The sequence below is a fragment of the Zalophus californianus genome, chromosome 4, assembly GCF_009762305.2.
Source record: "Zalophus californianus isolate mZalCal1 chromosome 4, mZalCal1.pri.v2, whole genome shotgun sequence".
Lineage (NCBI taxonomy): Eukaryota > Metazoa > Chordata > Mammalia > Carnivora > Otariidae > Zalophus > Zalophus californianus.
The window spans coordinates 47264999-47288944 of NC_045598.1; the positions used below are offsets into that span (position 1 = coordinate 47264999).

The 23946-nt window shown below is 36.2% G+C and overlaps 1 protein-coding gene across 3 annotated transcripts in view; it reads right to left on the reverse strand.

Annotated features, from left to right (window-relative positions):
* Positions 1–23946, reverse strand: part of OMA1 (OMA1 zinc metallopeptidase) — an 87672-nt gene that overhangs the window by 41275 nt on the left and 22451 nt on the right. The window lies entirely within an intron of this gene.

A 23946-nucleotide genomic window follows, 5' to 3' on the forward strand; every position in this document is an offset into this window, starting at 1 on the left:
AAAGGCTCTCAGCTTTTCCTCATTGAGGATGATATTTGCTGTGGGTTTTTCATAGGTGGATTTTATGAAATTGAGGAATATTCCCTCTATCCCTATAATCTGAGGAGTTTTAATCAGGAAAGGATGCTGTATTTTATCAAATGCTTTTTTTGCATCAATTGAGAGGACCATATGGTTCTTCTCTCTCCTCTTATTAATGTGTTCTATCACATTGATTGATTTGTGAATGCTGAACCACCCTTGCATCCTGGGGATAAATCCCATTTGGTCGTGGTGGATGATCCTTTTAATGTATTGTTGGATCCTATTAGCTAGGATTTTGTTGAGAATTTTGGAATCCATATTCATCAGGGATATTGGTCTGAAATTCTCCTTTTTGATGGGGTCTTTGCCTCGTTTGGGGATTAAGGTAATGCTGGCCTCAAAGAATGAGTCTGGAAGCTTTCCTTCTGTTTCTATTTTTTGAAACAGCTTCAGAATAGGTATTATTTCTTCTTTGAATGTTTGGTAGAATTCCCCAGGGTATCCATTGGGTCCTGGACTCTTGTTTTTTAGGAGGTTTTTGATCATTGCTTCAATCTCGTTACTGGTTATTGGTCTATTGAGGTTGTCAATTTCTTCCTGTTTCAATCTTGGTAGTTTATAGGTTTCCAGGAAGGCAACCATTTCTTCCAGGTTGCTTAATTTATTGGCATAATTGCTGATAATAATTTCTGATAATTTTTCTATTTCCTTGGTGTTAGTCATGATCTCTCCTCTTTCATTCAAAATTTTATTAATTTGGGTCCTTTCTCTTTTCTTTTGGATAAGTCTGACCAGTGGTTTATCGATCTTATTAATTCTTTCAAGGAACCAGCTTCTAGTTTCGTTGATCTGCTCTACTGTATTCCTGGTTTCTAATTCATTGATCTCTGCTCTAATCTTATTTCTCTTCTAATGCATGGCTTAGGCATCGTTTGTTGCTTTTTCTCTAGTTCTTTAAGGTGTAAAGTTAGTTGGTGAATTCGGGATTTTTCTGTTTTGTTGAGCGAGGCTTGGATGGCTATGTATTTCCCCCTTAGGATCGCCTTTGCCATATTCCAGAGGTTGTGGACCGATGTGTTTTTGTTCTCATTGGTTTCCATGAATTGTTTTAAGTTCTTCTTTGATTTCCTGGTTGACACAAACATCTTGAACAGAGTGGTCTTTAGTTTCCAAGTGTTTGAATTTCTTCCAAATTTTTTCTTGTAATTGAGTTCCAGTTTTAAAGCACTATGGTCTGATAATATGAGGGAATAATCTCAATCTTTTGGTATCGGTTGAGACCTGATTTGTGATCCAGTATGCGGTCTATTCTGGAGAAAGTTCCGAGTGCGCTAGCAAAGAATGAGTATTCTGTTGTTTTAGGGTGGAATATTCTGTATATATCTATGAGGTCTATCTGGTCCAGTGTGTCATTCAAATCTCGTTTCATCATTGATTTTCTGCTTAGATGATCCGTCTATTGCTGAGAGTGGAGTATTGAGGTCTCTTACAATTAACGTATTATTATTAATATGACTATTTTTGTTAACAGTTGGCTTATATAGTTGGCTGCTCCCATGTTGGGGGGCATAAATATTTACAATTGTTAGATCTTGTCGGATAGACTCTTTAAGAATGATATAGTGTCCTTCTGTGTCTCTATCAACAGTCTTTAGCTTAAAATCTAATTTGTCTGATACAAGAATTGCTATCCCAGCTTTCTTGTGAGGTCTGTTGGCATGGAAGATGGATCTCCATCCCTTCACCCTCAGTCTGGATGTATCTTTAGGTTCAGAATGAGTCTCTTGTAGACAGCATATGGATGGGTCCTGTCTTTTTATCCAATCTTCAACCTTGTGCCGTTTTATGGGAGAGCATTTAGGCTGTCCACGTTGAGAGTGATTATTAAAAGATATGAATTTATTATCATCAGGTTGCCAGTGAAGTCCTTGTTTCTATAGACTGACTCTGTAATTTCTGTTCTATATCACTCTTGGGGTCTTTCTCCTTTTATAGAACCCCCTTAATATTTCTTGCAGGGTCGGCTTAGTGGTCACATATTCTTTCAGTTTCTGCTAGTCCTGGAAGCTCTGTATCTCTCCGTCCATTCTAAATGACAGCCTTGCCATATAAAGTATTCTTGGCTGCATGCTCTTCTCGTTTAGTACCCTGAATATGTCTTGCCAGCCCTCTCTGGCTTGCCAGGTCTCTGTGGATAGTTCTGACGTTATTCTGATATTCCTCCCTCTGTACGTAAGGAATCTCTTCCCCTTAACTGCCCTTAAGATGGTTTCCTTGGTTCTAAGCTTTGTGAGTTTTACTATTACATGCCGGGGCATTGGTCTGTTCTCCTTGATCTTGGGAGGGGTCCTCTCTGCCTCTAGGACACGAATGTTTGTTTCATTCCCCAGATTAGGGAAGTTCTCAGACGATTTGCTCAAATATATCTTCTAGTCCTCTCTCTCTCTCCGCCCCCTCAGGGATCCCAATAATTCTGACACTGGAATGTTTCATGGCATCATTTATTTTTCTAATTCTGTTTTCATGGATTTTAAGCTGTTTCTTCCAGGCCTCCTCGTGTTCCCTCTTTTCTAAGAGATAGAGAATCTTAAGCAGACTCCATGCCCAGCGCAGAGCCCAACACAGGGCTCAATCTCACTACCATGAGATCATGACCTGAGCCAAAATCAAGTTGGACGCCTAACCGAGTGAGCCACCCAGGATCCCCAAGGACCTGGAATACTTTAGATGTCTGGGTTCCACTAAGAACAAAGACAGGGGGTTGGACTGGCACAAAGGTTTGAGAGGTCCACAAAATCTCTGGCTGGGCTAATTGGTAAGGATCCTCTTCTGTACAAGGCCAGTCCACAAGGACTGGAAAAGTTGGTTGTTTTTCAGTGTAAAGATACAAACTCAGAGTCAAGAAAAATGAATAGCCAGGGAAACTGGTCCCAAAGGAGAAAGAAGATTGAATCAGGAATAAAACATCTACCAAAAAAAAGAAGTCCAGAACCAGATGGCTTCACAAATGAATTCTACCAGACATTTAAAGAAGAATTAACACCAATTCTTGTCAAATTCACACAAAAAAGTTGACAGAGGGAACACTTCCAAAATCATTTTGCGAAGTCAGCATTATCCTGATATCAAAGCCAGACAAAGACACTAAGAAAACTACACACCCAATATACTGAAAAACACAGATTCAAAATCCCTCAACAAAATACTAGCAAACCAAACCCAACAGCACACTGAGAGAATTGTACAACAGGGAGAGCAGGGGGAAAAATGGCAGAGTAGGAAGATCCTAAAATTATCTCCCGCCATGGATATATCAAAGCAACAACTACTGCCAACTCACTGTGAAAATGACCTGAAGACTGGCAGAACAAATCTTCCACAGCTAATGGCATAAAGAGAAGGCCACAACAAGAAATGAAGGAGGGACTTAGACACCACAAGGAAGCAAATCTCTGGCACAGCAACCAGTCAGGAGGAGAAATAATAACAAGTATGGAAGAGGAAGGGGATTAGGCCTAATACAGGGCACTTCCAGGCCTAAGGACCTGAACCAAGAAGACAAATCCCCATAATATCTAGCTTTGAAAATCAATGGGGCTTAACTCCAAGGGAGCCAGAAGGCTACAGGAAACCAAGTCTCTGTGCTTAAAAGGCCAATCCACTATGTTGCTCAGTCAGAGACCGAGCACAGAAGCACCAATTTGAAAAGTCTTTGTTAAACATTAAGGAGATTTATTGTCTAACTTTAGGATGTATGCAAGAGAGGCAGGAATCTGCAGATTTCTCTGGGAACAGAAGTGATGATAGGCTCCATTCTTCTTGCCCTCCTTTAGCCTAGCTAGCAGGATGCTTGCAGAAGCCAGTTCTGACACTCCCCATCACCTTGCTAGCACCATTTTCCCCATTGCAGCATTTCCCTATAGACCCATCCCAGCAGGCACCACTCCGAAGCAGCACAAGCCCTGCCACATGGTAAATAGCCAGGCCAGGAGCAGTGCACCGCTAAAGTGACTCCTGACTAGAGGAGGGTAGAAGCAAATGCCACCCTCCAGCATGCCTACAGTATCTAGAGCTAGGTTTACGCCCTCCCACCAATGCACCCACAACAATCACAGCAGAGAGCTAGGTTGAGGGCTGGCCTTATCCACCAGCATACCCACAGTGACTAGAGCCAATCCTCAGCCAGCTGCACCAGCGGCAAGCCATGTCTACCAGTGTGTCCACAGTAGTTTCAGCCAGTCATTGCTGACAGGCAGGCAAAAGGCCAGCTCCAGACACCAAGACATCCTCAGTACTCACAACCAAGCCACAACAGGAGAGTGCATACAGCTCACACAGGTGATACCCATGGAGCACCTGTTTCTGGCGACCAGGAGGGATTGAGCTACTGGGAACTACATGACACCTTTCACATAACACTACTACTTTCAAGACCAAGAGACATATCTGACCTAGTTAATACACAGAAACAAACACAGAGAGTCAGACAAAATGAGAAAACTGAGGAATATGTTCCAAACAAAAGAACAAAATAAAAAGAGCTATATGAATGGAGATAAGTAATCTATCTTATATGATACAGTTCAAAGTAATGGTCATAAAGATATTCACCACGCTTAAGAGAAAAATGGATAAATTCACTGAGAACTTCAATGAAAATAGAAAATATAAAAAAGAGCCAATCAGAGTTGAAGCATACAATAACTGAAATGAAAAAAACACTAGAAGGAATCAAAAGCAGATCAGAGGATGCAGAAGAACAGATCAGAGATCTGGAAGACTGGATAATGGAAAGCAACCAAGCTGAACAGGAAAATGAAAAAATAATTTAAAAATGAAGATATGGCACAAAAAAAGACATGTAGATCAATGGAAAATAAAGGAAAGCCCAGAAGTAAACCTGTGTTTATATGGTCAATTAATCTATGACAAAGGAGGAAAAAATATACAATGGAGAAAAGATAGTCTCTTCAATAAATGGTGCTGAGAAAACTGGACAGCAAGATGCAAAAGAATGAAACTGTACCACTTTCTAATACCATACACAAAAGTAAACTCAAAATGGATTAAAGACCTAAATGTGAGACCTGAAAACATAAAAATCCTGTAAGAGAACACAGGCAGTGATTTAATATTGGCCACAGCAATATTTTTCTAGGTATGTCTCCTAAGGCAAGGGAAACAAAAGCAAAAACAAACTACTGGGACTACATTAACACAGAAAGCTTTTGTATAGAGGAGGATACCATTAACAAACCAAAAACTCAACCTACTGAATGGGAGAAGATATTTACAAATGATATACCTGATAAGGGGTAAATATCCAAAATATATAAAGAACTTATACAACTCAACACTGAAAAACCCCCAAACAATCCAATTAAAAAACGGGCAGAGGACGTGAACAGACCTTTATCCAAAGAAGACATATAAATGGTCAACAAACACATGCAAAACTGTTCAACATCACTAATCATCAGTGAAATACAAAAAGAAAGCACAACGACATACCACCACATACCTTTAAGAAAGGCTAAAATAAATCAAGAAATAACAAGTGTTGGTGAGGATGTGGAGTAAAAGGAACCCTCATGCACTGCTGGTGGGAATACAAATTGGTGCAGCCACTGTGGAAAACAGTATAAAGGTTTCTCAAAAAATTAAAAATAGAAATACCATATTATCTAATAATTCTACTAGGTATTTATGCAAAGAAAACAAAAATGCTAATTTGAAAAGATATATGCACCCTATGTTTGCAGCCCAAGTGTCCATCAATAGATAAATGGATAAAGAAAATGTGATATATATACACAACGGAATATTACACAGACTTAAGAAAGGATGAGACCTTGCTATTTGTGACAACCCAGAAAGGCCTAGAGGGTACCACGCTAAGTGAAAAAAGTCAGATTGAGAGAGACAAATACCATATAATTTCACTTAATGTGGAATCTAAAACAAATGAATAAATAAACAAAAAGCAGAATCAGATCTGCAAATACAGATAACAACCTGATGGTTGCTGGAGGAAAGTAGGTAGAGGAATAAACAACATGGACGAAGGAGAATGAGGGATATAAGCTTCCAATTATGGAATGAATAAGTCACAGGAATAAAAGGCACAGCACATGAAATACAGTCAGGGCTACTGTAAGAGCACTGTACAATGACAGATTGTAGCTACATTTGTGGTGGGCACGGCATAACACATAGATATTGAATCACTATGTTGTACACCTAAAACTAATACAACATTGTGCATCAACTGTACTCAAATTAAAAAATTAAAAATTAAAAAGTTTTAAAATGAGGGTAAGTTAAGGCACTTCTGGAACAACATTAAGCATACTAATATTTGCATTATAGGGGTCCCAGAAGGAGAAGAGAGAGAGAAAGGGACAGAAAACTTGCTTGAAGAAATAATAGCTAAAAACTTCCCGAAGCTAGGTAAGGAAACAGACATTCATGTACAGGAAGCCAAGGGAGCCCCAAACAAGATGAACTCAAGGAGGTCCACCAAGACAAATAATAATTAAAATTAAAAGATAAAGAGAGAATCTTAGAAGCTTCAAAAGAAAAGCAAACAGTTACATACAAGGACTAGGCCAGAAGAAAGTAGTATTATATATTCAAAACGCTAAAAAGAAAATACCTACAACCGGGAATATTCTACTTGGCAAGGTTATCATTCAGAAATGGAGTGATAAAGAATTTCCCAGACAAACAGAAGCTCATCACCACTAAAGAGGCCTTGCAAAAAATATTGAATAGTCTTCTTTAAGTGGAAAACAAAAGGCCACAACTAGAAGAAAGTTATGGAAGAAAAAAATTTTACTGGTAAAAATAAACATATACTTAATAAGCATACATCTATATGTTGCTTATAAAAGACTCACTTCAGGCCTAAAGACACATAAAGACTGACAGTAAAGGGATAGAAAAGATACTCCATGCAAAAGTAAGCAAAAAAAAAAAAAAAAAAAAAAAAAAATTGGTTACCAATACTTATGTTAGACAAAACAGACTCTAAACCAGAGAGTGTAATAAGAGACAAAGGAGGGCATTACATAATGATAAAGAGGTAAGTCCAATAAGAGGATGTAACAGTTGTAAATATCTATGCACTCAACATAGGACATATAGAATGGGGAAAAGGTAGTCTCTTCAACAAATGATGCTGGACGGCTACATGCAAAAGAATGAGACTGGACCACTTTCTTATGGCATATACAAAAATAAACTCAAAATGGATTAAAGACCTAAATACAAGACTTGAAACCATAAAACTCCTTCAAGAAAACATAGGCAGCAATCTCCTTTATATCAGCCTTAGCAATATTGTTCTGGATATGTCTCCTCCAAGGAAATCAAAGGCAAAAATACACTACTGAGATGGCATCAAACTGAGACGCTTTTTCACAGTATAGGAAACCATCAGCAAAATGAAAAGGTAACCTACTAAATGGAGAAGATAATTCCAAATGATATAACTGATAAGGGGTTAATATCCAAAGTCTATGAAGAACTCATACAATGCAACACCAAAAAAAATCCAATTAACAAAAATGCAGAGGATGTGAAAATATATTTTTCCATAGAAGACATACAAATGGTCAACAGACACATGAAAAGATGCTCAACATCACTAATCATCAAGGAAATGCAAATTAAAACCACTATAAGATATCACCTCACACCAGTTAGAAGGGTAGTATCACAAAGACAAGAAATAACACATGTTGGCAAAGGTGTGAAGAAGAGGAAACCCTCGTGCACTGTTGGTGGCAATGTAAGCTGGTGCAACTACTATGAAAAACAGTATAAAGGTTCCTAAAAAAATAAAAATAGAGATACCATATGACTCAGTAATTTCACTTCTGGGGATTTACTCAAAAAAAAAAATGAAAACACTAATTCACAATAGACAAGATAGAGAAGCAACTTAAATGTCCATCAACAGATGAATAAAGACGATATCGTATATATACACAGTGGAATATTACTCAACCATAAAAAGAATTAAATCTTGCCATTCATGGCAACATGGATGGACTTAGAGGATGTTATGCTAAGCGAACTAAGTCAGACAGAGAAACACAAATACCGTGATTTCACTTAATACAGAATCTATAAAACAAAACAAATGAACAAATAACAACAACAAAAAACAGAAACAGACTCATAAATACACAGAACTGATGGTTGCCAGTGGGGAAGGATTGGAGGAATAGGAAAAATAGATGAATAGGTACAAAATTCCAGTTATAAATAAGTCACGAAGATGAAAAGTACAGTATAGGGAATAATATATATATATTATATATATATATAATATAATAATAATAGTCAATAATATTGTAATAACTTTGAATGGTGACAGATTATAATTACACTTATCACGATGAGCACTGTGTAATGTATACAATCGTTGAATCACTATGTTGTATGCCTGAAATTAACGTCGACTATACTTCAGTTAAATTTTTTTAATTTTAAAAATTATACTCTGCCTGAAAAAACAAATCATACACTATGACTAAGATTTACTTCTAGGATGCAAGGCTGATTCACCATACAAAAATAAAGTAATGCAATACACTATGTTAAAACAAAATGAAGGATAAAACTTACATGATCACCTCAATAGATACAGAAAAAGCATCTGATAAACTTCAACACCTTTTCATTTAAAAAACAAAAGTCAACAAACTAGGAATAGAAGGCAATTACTTTAACATAATAAAAGCCATATATGAAAAAAAACCCTAGCAAACAACATACTCAATGGTGAAAAACAAAATTTTTCCTCTAAGATCAAGAACACTCTTGTCACTTCTATTCAACACGGTACCAGAACTAGCAACAGCAATTACGCAAAAAGAAGAAAAAGTACACAAATCAGGAAAAAAAGAAGTAAAATTATCTCAGTTTGCAGATGGCATGATCTTATATGTAGAAAACACATCTAAAGATGCCACAGAAGAAAACTGCTGGAATAAATGAATTCACCAAAGTTGCAGGTTACAAAATCAACATATAAAACATATAAAATTCAGTTGTGTTTCTATACACTTAATAACAAACTATCTGAAAATAATCAAACTTAGCATCAACACAATAAAATACTTAGGAATAAACTAAAAGGATCAAAGACTTACATACTACAAACTATAAAACAATGATCAAAGAAATGAAAGAACATACAAATAAATTCAAAGATACCCTGTGCTCATGGATTGGAAGACTTAATGTTGTTAAAATCCCCATGGTATTCAAAGCAATACAATACAATTTCTACCAATAGCCCAACGGCAATTTTTACAGGAACAGAAAAAACAATCCTAGGGGCGCCTGGGTGGCTCAGTTGGTTAAGTGGCTGCCTTTGGCTTGGGTCATGATCCCGGGGTCCTGGGATCGAGCCCCACATGTCAAGCTCCCTGTTCAACGGGGAACCTGTTTCTCCCTCTCCCTCTGCCCCCCTCTCGTGCTCTCTCACTATCTCAAATATATAAAATCTTTCTTTAAAAAAATCCTAAAATTCACAAAGAACCACAAAAGATCCCCAAAAGGCAAAATAATCTTAAGAAAGAAGAAGATAGGTAGAGGCATCATACTTCCTGATTTTAAAATATATTACAAAGCTACAATAATTAAAACAGAATGATACTGGCACAAAGACAGACATACAGACCATCTGAACAGAATAGAGCCCAGAAATAAACTTAAGCATATCCAGTCAAGTGATCTTTGACAAAAGTGCCAAAAAATATACAATGGGCAAAGGCTAGTCGCTTCATTAAACAGTGTTGGGAAAACTGGGTATCAACATGTAAAACAATGAAAGTGGACCCTCACTTTACACCACAGACAAAAATCAAATCAAAATGAATTAAAACCTTAAACATAGAACCTGAAACATGTGAAACTCCTCAAAGAAAACAGGGGAAAAAACTTCATGACACTGGTCTTGGCAATGATTTCTTGGAAATGACACCCAAAGCACAAGCAACAAAAGCAAAACCTGACACATGGGACTACATCAAACTGAAAAGCTTCTGCACAATAAAGCAAATAATTAACAGAGTGAAAAGGCAACCTACAGGATGGGAGAAAATATTTGCATATCATACAACTAATAAGGGGTTAATATTTAATACATAGAACCCTTACAACTCAATAACAAAAAATAAAAAACAAATAAAACGATTGAAATTGGGCAAAAAACTTAGACAGTCCTCCAAAAACAATATACAAATGACCAATAGGTATATTTAGAAATCTCATCACTAATCATCAGGGTAAAGGAAATCAAAACTACAATGAGAGATCACCACACATCTGTCAGAAAGGCTAGGATTTAATAAGTAAGTAAGTGTTAGTGAGAACACAGAGAAAAGTGGAACCCTAGTACACTATCAGTGGGAATGTAAAACAGTACAGCCACTACAGAATACACTATGTAGGTTTCTCAAAAAGCTAAAAATAGAACTATTATATGATCCAGCATTCCCACTCATGGGTACTTATATAAAGGAACTGAAAGCAGGATCTCAAAGAGATATCAGCACTCTTATGGTCACTGCAGCATTATTCATAACAACCAAGATGTGGGAACAATCTAAACGTCCATCAGTGGAAAAATGGATAAAGAAAAGTAGTATATACATACAGTGAAATATTATTCAGTTTCTAATCCTGCCATATGCACAATATGGATGAACTTTGAGGACACTATGCTAAGTGAAATAAACCTAGTCACAAAAGGACAAATACAGCATGATTCCACTTATGTGAGGCATTTAAAATAGTCAAACTCATATAAGCAGAGGGTAGATGGTGGTTGCCAGGAGCTGGGAATAGGGAGATACGAAGTTGCTGTTCAAAAGGTAGAAAGTTTCAGTTGTACAAGATGAATAAATTCTAAAGATCTGCTGTACCACACCATGCCTATAGTTAACAGTACTGTATTATACACTTACAAATATGTTAAGATGGTAGATCTCATGTTAAATATTCTTGCTACAATAAAAAAAGATAAAATGATAATTATAGATCAAAACAGAAATATTTAGAAAATAAATATTCAGCCCATCACAAGCCTAACTCACTTGCCTCAATACAAACTATGGCAGGGGTGCCTGTGTGGCTCAGTTGGTTGAGTGTCCAACTCTTGATTCTGGCTCAGGTCATGACCTCAGGGTCCTAGGACTTAGCCCTGTGTCAGGCTCTGCATTTGGCATGGAGTCTGCTTGAGATTCTCTCCCTCTCCCTCTGCCCCTCCCCCTACTTGCGTGCTCTCTTCTCCCTCTCTAAAATAAATAAAATCTTTAAAAAATAATTATGGCAAAGTAAGGAACTTGTGTTTACCAAGTGTCTGCAAGTACATTGAGAAAAGGTGGGATAATTTCTAGACAAGGTTTTCTTCTTAAAATAGAACTAGTAACGGTCAGAGTTGACCAGTGAAAAATAAGAAAATATGTCTCAGTGAAATACATTGGTCCTGGAATACTTTTTGAGGCATTAATACTGGGACAATGGGAAGAGCAAAAACAGAAAGACTGGGTTCAAAATACCACTTATTTTATTTAACCTAATAATCACTTACATGGAACTAAATGCCAGGTATTATTCTAAGCGTAAGACAAATATCAACTCACTGAGTCATCATAACAAACTTCTGAGGTAAGTACTATTATTACACTCATTTTACAGATCAGAGGAAGAAACCAAGGCCCACAGAAGTCAAGTAATTTGTTGAAAGTAACATAACTAGTATGTGACAGAGTCAGGATTTAAACACAAGTAGAATGATTGAAATGTTTGTGACTTTGGGCCAATAACTTAGTCTCCAGGAGTCTCAAATTCATCTGTAAAAATGAAATGAAAGCAGGGGATCATTAGGATTAAATGTGATAACTCTTGTAAAGTAGTCAGTCTAGATCCAGAACACAGTGTATACTATTTCTACTCTTACCTTCCGCTGGTGAGCAGCCAATATTGCAGGATGTTAGGTTTGGTGGTAAGTGATGATATCACAAATTTACAACTATAGAAGGATTTAGTTTAATTCAGCCTATAGTATCAACATGCATGAATATGCATTAAGGGACATATTAATCGAAAAACAATTTGCTACTATTCAATTAGAAACTCAGTGGGATATGATAGTCATAAGAGTACAATAGAAGAGCTATATTCTTATATCTGAACATTTTCCAACGCCAAAACAATGCCAGAAAAAAAAAATGTACAAATAAATCCAGACCGAGTATATCCTACCTATAGCCAAAATTTTCATTAAAAATGTAACAAAAGCATCTCTGAATTTTGCTTTCTATCCACATAGACTCTCCAACAAAACTCCTGCCAGCCATAACCTAAGAGGTAAAGTCTGACATTAACAGTTCTGAGTCATTTTTCGGAATGCCATTAACAGCTTACGCTTGTCTCAGTCCTTGTGACATCCTCTCCTATAGTTCCCAAAGACAAGTGGTAGGGAAAATAGTCGTCAGAGATAATACTAGGACTATAGCAGAAGGGTAGTTGGACTCCTAGAGGTAGAAGAATACACTGAGGCTATTTTAAGATATGATTTAAAGGGACCAAACAGATTCTTAAAAATGGTGATCTTAGGGGCAGTGTGGCAGAAAACCAAAATTGTTCTGGTGCATTAAGATATTACAGAAAGTTCCACTTCAGAAACAAATGCACTTTTATCATAGGAGGGAAAAGTCTTACTATCTGTGAGACCTTTGGCAGGTTACTTAGTTTCTCTATCCCTGAGTTTCATCTATAAGATGAGGATAATAACACCTATACTTCACAGGGTTGTTATGAAAACTACAGAGTTAACCCATGCAAACAGACCAGTGCCCTGCACACAGATGTTAGTTAACATTACTGCCAGTGTTGTCAATGTCATCACCACTGTCACCATCATCTGCCAGGAAACTGGTTCTCCCAGTCTCTCACTTCAATACATTCATTTTCCCAATACCTCTGATGGCATCACTCACTAAAGCTCACTTTACAGTGGAACCAACATTTTCCGTCAATACTTAAAAATTGCTCTTTTCCAACTGAACGTGACATAGTCTTGAGATGGTTTCAGCTAAACCAATTTCATTATCTGCCATTCCCTCCCATTAAAAACAAAACAAAACCAAAAACCCTTGACTTACCAAAACTATTTTATATGCCCTAACAAGGAAAAACAGGAAGACTTGCTTCATTTTGTAAATTCATTTCATTTTAAAGTTTTTTGCATCTTTTGACTGATGTCAATCTTTTGATTGATGTCAATCATGTCAGTTCATCAATCAATAAAGTTTTAATAAACTTTCATGTACAAATTTTTCCCTATCCTAAAGTTTTATCATAGAGTCAACATTTAGAGCTAAAAATCATTGCAACTAAAAAATGAACTGAATACACGACATTCCGTCTCATTTGTCTAGGTGATACAATGAGGCTCAAATAAGATGTAATACATGATATATGCTTTATGAAAATTTACATAACACACCTAGTAAATGAGATGTTCTCCCCATTTACTGATTTTTATCCTTAAATCACTAAGCAAAGCACCTAAGGTATTAACCTAAATAGAACACAAAAACAGTCAGTTTGCTATGACAAGGGCTGAGATTACCAACCTGGGAAACTCTGAGACCTGGACATGGGCTCTTCCTAACTAGGTGCATTTTATGGGACAAATCACTTCACCTCTTTGGACCCTAATTTCCTTACCTGTAAAAGGAGAATGTAGATTAGATTATCTCCAACTTTCCTTCCTGCTCCAAAAGTCTATGATTTTAACCTATTACTTACAGAAATTTTAGAATTTTGATTTTATTTCTGTGATGAAAGTAGATTCTGTTTATTACCTATTTCTGTCACTAGATGGTGCTATCTGCATAGTTATTCAGGCTACTTGAAGAAACCTGGCAGCATCTCTCAACAGGAACACTTAACAAACTTTGGGACTCTCCAGGCCATTATAGGGTATTTAAGATCTCTGTCCCCATCCCCCACCACCGCATGACCATTAAAACACCAGCAATCTCTTCTACCCTAATCACTGTGACAATCACAATCATATACAGTGCCCTACTAAAAGGCTGCTCCTGCGTTAAAACCACTGAAACAAAATTAGTTTCCTTTTTCATATTTAAGAAACAGATACTAAAAAATAAAAATGATTTGGCTGTTAGTGAAACCAGTCATCTATATAAATGGCCGTAAAGTGTCAAGTTATCTTTACAGTGACAAATGAATACACACACACACACACAAAATCAAATAATTTGATTGTCAGCTGGTAACTGGACATCTAGTTATTATTCTGTGGGTAAATCACACCTTAGTCCAACCAGTTTTTACCAACCCTATATTAGTCTTTCTGATAATTTATATAATGATAAACTAAATGTCTTATAAATGAAAAATTAAAACTATAAAAATATACAAAATAAACTCACACCCAATAACAAAGCACAACGAGAGAGCACTCTAAGGGAGGCAAGCTGCCTATTTTCAAAGAGGCCTCCTGAGTAACTTGATTTTAATGAATTTTCCATATCCTGTTTAGTCGTGGCCTTAAAATCTCATAACTCTAAGGGGACAGCACATGACCAATAGATCCATCTCACAGGAACAGTTCCCATTAACCAAGGTCACAAGATTGATATAAAAGCAGAATATCAACTTATTAATGTGTGGCCATAACTATAACTGCCCAAACTACCAAGGGCACAGGGCATCTGCATCCTCAAGTCATCATGTTCTTTCTCTTTTAGCATGATACAAAGGAAGCCAAGTTATAATGAGAAGGTTGCCTAATAAGGACAGAATTAGGAATAAGATAATTGCATTCTGTGATTTGAATATTAAATGTCAAGAAGTCAAGAAAGTCTGATCCATCAATGTCTAAAAAGAGGATATAAGCCACAATTAAGAATCAAGTATAGGACATGCAAAATCACCCTTTGAGGTAGGTACTCTCATTATTCCCATTTTTCAGACTAGAAAAGAGACTTAGAAAGGTTAAGTAATTTGCTTACAATCGCGGGAAAGAGACAAGAGGTCAAACACAGGTCAGCCTGACTATGGAGTCCAAGATCCCAACCACTATGCTGGATAAGATAATAAAATCCTCACAATTGCTAACAAGTCTCTACCTTTCAGTTTTATCTCTTGACATTGGTGCCCTTGAACTCTACATTTTAGCACACTGAATTTTTAACTCTTGGACCAAGCAATCATTAGTTTTGCCTTTGAACACGCTGTCCGCCATGTCAAAAACATCCCCCATCAACATCTTCACCAGGATAATTACTACTTAGCTTTCAGATGTCTGCTGTAAATATCTTTTTCTCAGTCTAATCCAAGTTCTCATCCCTGGCTAATGTCACATTTCTGCTCTCCTTTTTCAGGGGATCCTGTGTATCTCTATCACAATGCTTTAAACTACAAAAATTGTTTATTGAATGTCTCTGCTTTTTAAATTCTGACCTCCATATATTGTGTATCCCTACATCCTGGAAGATGGTACATACACATTAAATATACATTGAATTAATAAATGGAAATCAACATAATAGGTCAGAGAAGGGCTATGTATATCAATTTAAAAGATCTAGGTCTCAAAGATGTCTTCTAATAGCATGTATTAACAAATATGAAAAAGAATATGCCAATCAAAAGCAGAATCTGAAAAATCATGGCAAATGCTGGCCAGTGTCCACTTAAGTCTTACCTTGAGAAAGTGAATATCCTAGCTGACTGGACCTCATTATTATTTATGACAAAGTGGAGGGAAATATGATTGGACCCAATGAAAACTGTAATGAGGCTGACACAGAAGTTCAGGTAAAATGCTAATGGTATAGATAGAAACATATTGAGATATATTTTATAGATATAACTACTGACACTTGGTGAAAGATTCCATGTGAATGATTAAGAAGGAAGTTCTAAGGACTCCAGATTTTTTCCAAAAGCAACTGAATAGAAAGTGGTGTATTTATTGGGGAAAGGAAGACTAGAAGTAGTCTGAGGGAAAAATCAAGGATATACTGAATATATTAGGCTTGAGATACTTGTGAAATAGAGGAAATAACAGGCAGATATTTGTTTTTTTGTTTTGTTTTTAATTTTTTGACTGTAGCTGAAACACAGGCATACATTTAAATATAAGTGATTTAGAAGATTAGTGCTCCTAGGACTTTAACTGTATTAATTCTACAATATAGGTCCAATTACTATTCCTATCCTATAGATGAGGAGAACTGAGGTATAGAAAGGATAAAAACTCACCCAGGATCACAGAGCTAGTACTCTAGAGCTGGCAAAGCAGATTCTCAAACTTAGGCAGCCAAGTTCCTGAGCTTGCTCATTATCACTAAACTACACTGCTTCTTTGGCAGCTGACTGATACCCCCACACCATGGGGACTCCAGAAAGGTTCTGTATTTGATACTCAAGGTAAAAGGGCTGAGGTGTAAGATTCAAATAGAATTAAAGAAGAGTCTCCACAATGAATGGGATAACCCCATCTCCCTCTCCCTTTCTAACCCTTAAATAATAGCCAGTTTTACAGGATTCTTCTGCAAAGACACTTGAACAGCCACAGAGAAAGGGCCTATATATATTCCATGTAGAAGTTCCCAAAGAGAGAGCTAGCTCCCTGCCCTATCATCTTACAGTGGAGTCCACTATCCCAACCTAGGTATACAGAGCTTCTGAAAAGTATCTTAGTGCCTTCTTATAAAATATGGACAATCATGAGTTATAAATTTGGGGATGTATATACTTCCATCCATGAGACTAACTGGTACTGGATTTGTCCTCCCACCACAAATAACCATGAAACTGGACAGACTACATGAGGCAAACATTTTCAGGTACTGGACAAAAGGAAAAATAAGACAGTGATTCTTGAGAGGAAGAGAAACACTGTGTAGTACTAGCGATCCCCAGATTTGCCCCTCCTCTCTGCCTGGAGGTAGTTTCCTGACCATAATGTAAATGGGTAGAACCCAAGCAGAACATGGTAAGTTTGGCTAAGCTAAGGAGTTAGAAGATAAGACTTTAGGGCTGCAAGGAGTAGTTGGAATTTGTGGGTTAAGGTATTAGAAAGAAGCTCACCCCAGAAATTGGCAGTTTCCTCAGGGGTACCTTAAACTAGATTTCATTAAAATTAAAAATGTTTGCTCTACAAAAACAAAACAAAAAAACGAAACACACATACACACAACTTTGTTAAGAAAAGATGAGCCACGGATAAGGAATAAGCATTTTCAAATCACATATCCAACAAATGACTGTATCCAGAATACGTAAAAAACACTCCAAAGTCAATAGTAAGAAAACAAACAATTCTATTAGAGTGTGGAGGGAAAAAAAAAACTGAACAATACTTAACCAAGAAGGAGTATAAATAGCAAATAAGCACATAAAAACATTAGTCGGGTTATAAAAGATTAAATCTTCCATAACAAGAAATCAATCGTCTAAACCTAATGAGTCAAGAAATTACAAAATAAACAGATTATGTGGAAATACAGAGGTAAACAGCTAAAGAAGTTAAGGTGACTTTCACTTCTGGGGTATAAGGCAAAGGGGCAGTAAGGGCTGATATTTCCCAGTATGAGTTTACAATACTAAACAACAATGAAATATGTATCTAATCACACAATATATACATATTTTTAAAGGGGAGTATGGTTAATAGTGTCAAATGCTACTAAGAGAAAGAACAAGATAAAGGTAGAAAAGCATGCATGGGATATGACAACATGGAGACAACAAGTTGATCTTGAGAAATGTAACTGTGGTAGAGGGATAAGACCAGAAACAAAACTGGAGCAACAGACTTTGAAATCATACACACTTGGGTTTGAATCATGGTTTTACCATTTTGTACCTGTAAGAAGGTAACTTAACCTATAAGGGCTTCAGTTCCTTTATCAATAATGATACTAATCACTACTTCACAGAGTTACTAAAGGATTAGATCAGACAACACATATATCATACTAAGCACAGTATTAGAATATATTGTTAAATGACAGATAATGGCGTTATCATCTAAACAGGTGATATCACAGAATAAATGGTAGTATCAATATAATATCTGAGGTTCTAATAGTGTTCCTCCCTTTTGATAGGAAATAAATACCTGTACTCAGACACGGCATTTTTATATTCTAAGTGTTCCAGAGGTGCCTGGGTGACTCAGTCGGTTAAGTGTCTGCCTTTGCTCAGGTCATTATTTCAGGGTCCTGGGCTGGAGTCCTGCATCAGGCTCCCTGCTCAGCAGGGAGTCTGCTTCTCCCTCTGCCTCCCCCTACTTGTGCTCATGCTCTATCTCTCTCAGATAAATAAATAAAATCTTAAAAAAAAAAAGAACTATATATCCTAAGTGCTCCATAGCAAAGATATTACCCTGATCACTATGCATTCAAGACTTAACATCTGCAGCAGTATCGTTTTCTCCTTTGAACCAAGTATGATATCACAACTGGCAAAAGGTCACCTCGTCCACAACACAATAGTTAGATGTGCTTTAGAAAATGAAATGATAGTTATATCTATCCAGATATACTCTCTTAAAAAATAGATGGCTTGCAATATCAATATTTACTAATCTAATTTCTTTCTTTCTTAAATAAAACAGAAAATTTAATTTACCAAGCCACCCAAAAACATAAAACTAGCATTTGATCACTCAAAGTAATAATTCCCAAACCTGCCTAGATAGCAGAATCACTTGGAAGTTCCTAAACATATTCAGATCCAGGGTTTCGTCATCTAGCTACTGATTCAGAATTTCCAAGAGTGGGGCCTAGAATATGTATTTTTAAACTCTACCCAGGAAAATATTTAAAAAAAGGCAATCTGCAAAAGAAGAAATAAAATAGTCAATAAAAATGAGTAATATTCTCAACTTTACTACTAGGCAAAAAAAATGCATTTTTAAAAGCAATGAGATTCCATTTTTTGTCCAAATTAACAAAAACTAAAGATACTGAAAACAGTGCTGATGTAGGTATTTAAAAAAGGGTATTCTGATATGTCATTGGTTAAGATTTGCCATAACATTCTGTAATAACTGGGAGTATCTTTTAAAAATAAACATAGCAATGCCAGCAATCCCACCCTACTGCTATAAAAGTGCAAGGAACATAAGGATAGGTGTATATGGATGCCAACTACAGAATTATTTGCAATTTAAACAATGACAAAAAACCCTGGAAATAACCCAAAAGTATGCAGATACATAATTAAATGAATTATTGACATTACAGAATATTAGGTAGCTATTAAAAAGACTAAGTTAGAGACTTCCTCTTCTAGCAGTGACAGAGTAAATAATTACAGCAGAACAATGTTCCTATCAAACACAATTAGAAAATCTAATAGGTGAAGAGGATTAAGAGGTAAAAACTTTCAGTTATACAATAAATAAGTCATGGGGATATAATGTACAGCAGAGGGAATATAGCCAATAATATTGTAATAACTTTGGTGACAGATGGTAAGCACACTTACCATGGGGATTATTTTGTAATGTATAAAAATATTGACTCAATATGATGTATACCTGAAACTAAAAGGATATTGTATGCCAATTATACTTCAATAAAAAAAATTAGAAAATCTGGATAAAATATAAATAGTATTTGTTCAAAGGTATTGGAGAGTTACCAAGTCAGCCAAGAGTAGAAAAGCCAAAATCCCAGGAAGAAGGAAAGCTAAAGGAGGTGAGTCTGATCTGTGTGTTGCTCTTGCTTTCAGTGAAATCTGTTGAATTCTAAGCACTGAAGAGCCAGAGGCTGAGAATATAAGCAGAACTCAAAAGAAATCCAAGCAGAAAGAGGTGACTAAGTAGAGTTTTCAGCTGTTTAGCAGGACTAGAGAGCCAAACTTACAAGTCAGGCTTGATAAGGCAGCCAAACTTGAGAAGCTAAGATTTGAAAGATAGGAGGGCAAAGACACCACCGGATGCCAGTTCACCAAGGCGTCTTATCGATTCTTAAGCTGCACAGGGCACTTTTTTAAACAAAAAGTGGATGAAAACTGAACAGAGATTTCAACAGTCTCATGGTGCTGGCAGGTCAAAAACTGAAGTTCAAAAACCACTACAGAGAAGGAACTTAGTAAATACTCCATACCTTCAGCAGACTTCCCTGAACAGCAATACTCATGAATGAAGGTGAAGTAGAGGTAAATTAGAACTTATGAAGACCCAACTCAGGCTCTGACTGACTGAAATAATCTGCTCTCTTCTAGTTGTCTTCTAGACTAAAGGGAGAATCCCCTATAATGGAAGAAACTATCAGAGCCAATAGTACTGTTTATATGAAATGTCCAGAATTCAATAAAAAATGAGCAAGCATACCAAGAAACAAGACCAAAGGCAAAAAAACAGAAAATAGAAACAGACCCAGAGATAACGAAATTAGAGTTAAAAAACATGGATGTTTAAAAAACAATTATGATTAACATAATCAAGAATATATGAATTATAACAAAACAGAGAATTTCACCAGAGAACTGAAATTTTTAAGAGAATCAAATGGAAATTCTAGAATGGAAAAATACAATAACTAAAATTTAAAAGTCAAAGATAAGTTTAATGGCAGAATGGACACAGTTGAAAGTAAGATTAGTGAGCTACAAGACAGTGACAGAAAATACACATGCTGAAATGTGTGTTATCTGTGGGAAAGAACCACAAGACAGATCTGCTAAAACCAAGAACTAATAGTTAAATTATTTTAATCTTAGGTATTGGCATATCCCAATAATCTGTACTATTCTAGGGTGTGACAGTTTAGGAGTGAACACAGTTTGAACTTATTCGTGTTTAGAGGGTATCTGAAATTGAGAACTAGGCAGATCCATCTACTCAGACCCTAAACATGGCCCTAAATAAACTGCTTAAAGAAACTGGATCCCAAATATTACAGCTGGTGAATTTCTGAAGCATGTCCATATTCAAGTGGAATCAAAGAAGCCAAACTAAAAGAACTGTGGACTGAGCAAAACATCTTTTTAAAGATTCATTTATTTATTTTGAGAGAGAGAGAGTGCATGAGCAGGGGGGAAAAGGTCGGGAGGGGAAGGGCAGAGGGAGAGGGAGCGAGAATCTCAAGCAGACTCCCCACTGAGCCCTGTATGGGGCTTGATCCCACAACCCTGAGATCATGACCTGAGCTGAAGTCAAGACAAAACTTTTTTAAAAAAGGGCTACCTTGAAGATTATCACTTAAACTTTAGAAGAACTAAGGTGATTGCCAGTAGAAGGAATCACAACATGTGAAACTCCTTAAATAAAACTGTATTAACTTTTCAATAAATAAACAAAATATAGCTGTAGAATGCAGTGTCTCACATTAAAAATATAGTAAAGGTAACAAACTGATGGTTGCCAGCAGAGATGGGCATGAAGGGGCAGCAAAATAGGTGAAGGAGCAGGAAATATAGGCTTCCAGTTATGGAATGAATAAGCCACAGGATGAAAGGTACAGCATACGGAACACAATCAATGTCACAGCATTGCATGGTGACAGACGGTAGCTACACTTAACGGTGAGCATAACATATGGAGTTGTCAAATCCCTGTTTTGTACACATGGAACTAATGTAATATTGTGTGTCAACTATACTTCAGTAAAAAAAACACAAAATGTAAATATAGATATATATGTAAATTAAAAAACTTTATACCAGTAATGTTGAGAATTTAAACAAAACATACATTTCTAGATGTTCTAACTTATATAAACTGATACAAAACTGGGGCGCCTGGGTGGCTCAGTTGGTTAAGCCTCCAACTTTCAATTTCAGGTCAGGTCATGATCTCAGGGTCAGAAGATCCAGCCCCACATCAGGCTCTACGCTCAGCACGGAGCCTGCTTCTTTCCCTCTCTCCCTCTGCCTCTCCCCTCATTCATTCACTCTCTATTAAAAAACAAACAAAAAACCTGACACAAAACAAAAATGTGAATAGTTCTGTATCTGTTAAAAAAGACTGAATCCATAATTAAAGACCATCCCACAAAAAAATCTGTAGGCCCATATAGCTTTACCCATGAAATCTCCAAACATTTAAAAAATAAGTATCACTAATATTACACAAACTCTTCCAAAGGAAAAAAAAAAAAACAAAAAACACTTCTCAACTCATTTTATGAGGCCAGCATAATCTTAATACCAAAACATGACAGGATATCACAAGAAAAGAAAATTCCAAGCTGGTATCTCTTATGAAGCTAAGCTAAACGTTAGCAAACCAACTTCAGTAATATATTGAAAGGATAATATAATTGATAAAATTGGTTTATTTCAAAAATAACAAGTTGTCCGAATGTGTAAAATAAAAATCAATGTAGTTTGCCACATTAGCAGATTAAAGGAGAAAAATTATATAGTCATCAATACAAAAAAATGAATTTGATAAAATTTAACAGTTACTCATAATTTTAAAGAAATCTCTTGGCATATTAGAAATAGAAGAGCAACTCTTCTAAAAAGTCAGATTTAAAAAAAAAAAAACCTTAGACCCCAGAATGGTGAAATACTGAATGCTCTCCCCCTAACATCATGAAGAAACAAAAGTGCTCTCCACTCACCCTCAACATTGTACTGAAGTTTCTGCCCATTGCAATAAGGTAAAAAAAAGAAAGTACATAGATTGGAAAGGAAGAACTAAAGCTGTCATTATTCACAGGCAACACAAATGTGTATAAATAAAATCTAAAAGAATCTACATAATATTAGAATAAGTGACTTTAGCAAGGTTGTTGGATACAAGTTCATTTATAAAAAACAAACTGCACTTTTATATATGATCAAGTTTATTTTTTGTTTTTTTTGTTTTGTTTTGTTTTGTTTAAGATTTTATTTGTTTATTTGAGAGAGAGAGAATGAGAGACAGAGAGCAGGAGAGGGAAGAGAGTGAGAGGGAGAAGCAGACTCCCTGCTGAGCAGGGAGCCCGATGCGGGACTCGATCCCGGGAGTCCAGGATCATGACCTGAGCCGAAGGCAGTCACTTAACCAACTGAGCCACCCAGGCGCCCCAAGTTTATTTTTTGAATGACACTTCACGGTAACATCAAAAAAGTCAAACACTTAGCAGTACATTTAACAAAAGATGTGTAAATCCTATACACACACAATATTTGAAAATAACACTGAAATTATATCTAAATAAATGGACAAATAAATCACTCATGGGCTGGAAGACTCAATATTATTGACAGTAGTCAATTGTTCCCAAATTCACACAATTCCAATCAAAATCCCAAGCATGTTTTTGTACAGGCGTGTAATTTGATAAACTGATTCTGACATTTATATGGAAAGGAAAGGGACTAAGAATAGCCAAGTCAATCTTGCACAACCACACTGGGGGACAGAAGTTATCAGATATCACAGCTTACTACAAAGATATAGTGACAATGTGGTATTGGCTCAAAGACAGATAACAGGCCAATAGAATACAATAGGGAGTCCAGAAATAGACTTCTCTATAGCCTCCCATATTTATGACAAAAAGACACTGAAGTATAGTGGAGAAAAGATAACTCTTCAATAAACAGGGCTGAGGCTATTAGATACCCACATGGGAAAGAAATTATCTTAACCTCTTCTGTGTAGTATATTTTTAAAAGGTAATAAAATAATAAGCTTTTTGAAAATAAAACAGTAACAATTTATTGAAAATAGGCAAAGATTTCTTAACCAGAACACAAAACACACATATTAAAAGGATAATTTCATAGACTATAGTACAGGAAATTAGGAAACTGTGCCAATCTGTGGCCCACTATTTGGGAACCTCTTAATCTACAGTCAGATAATTCACTCAATTCTCATTATACAACATTCACATAACTACTTTTGTTTTT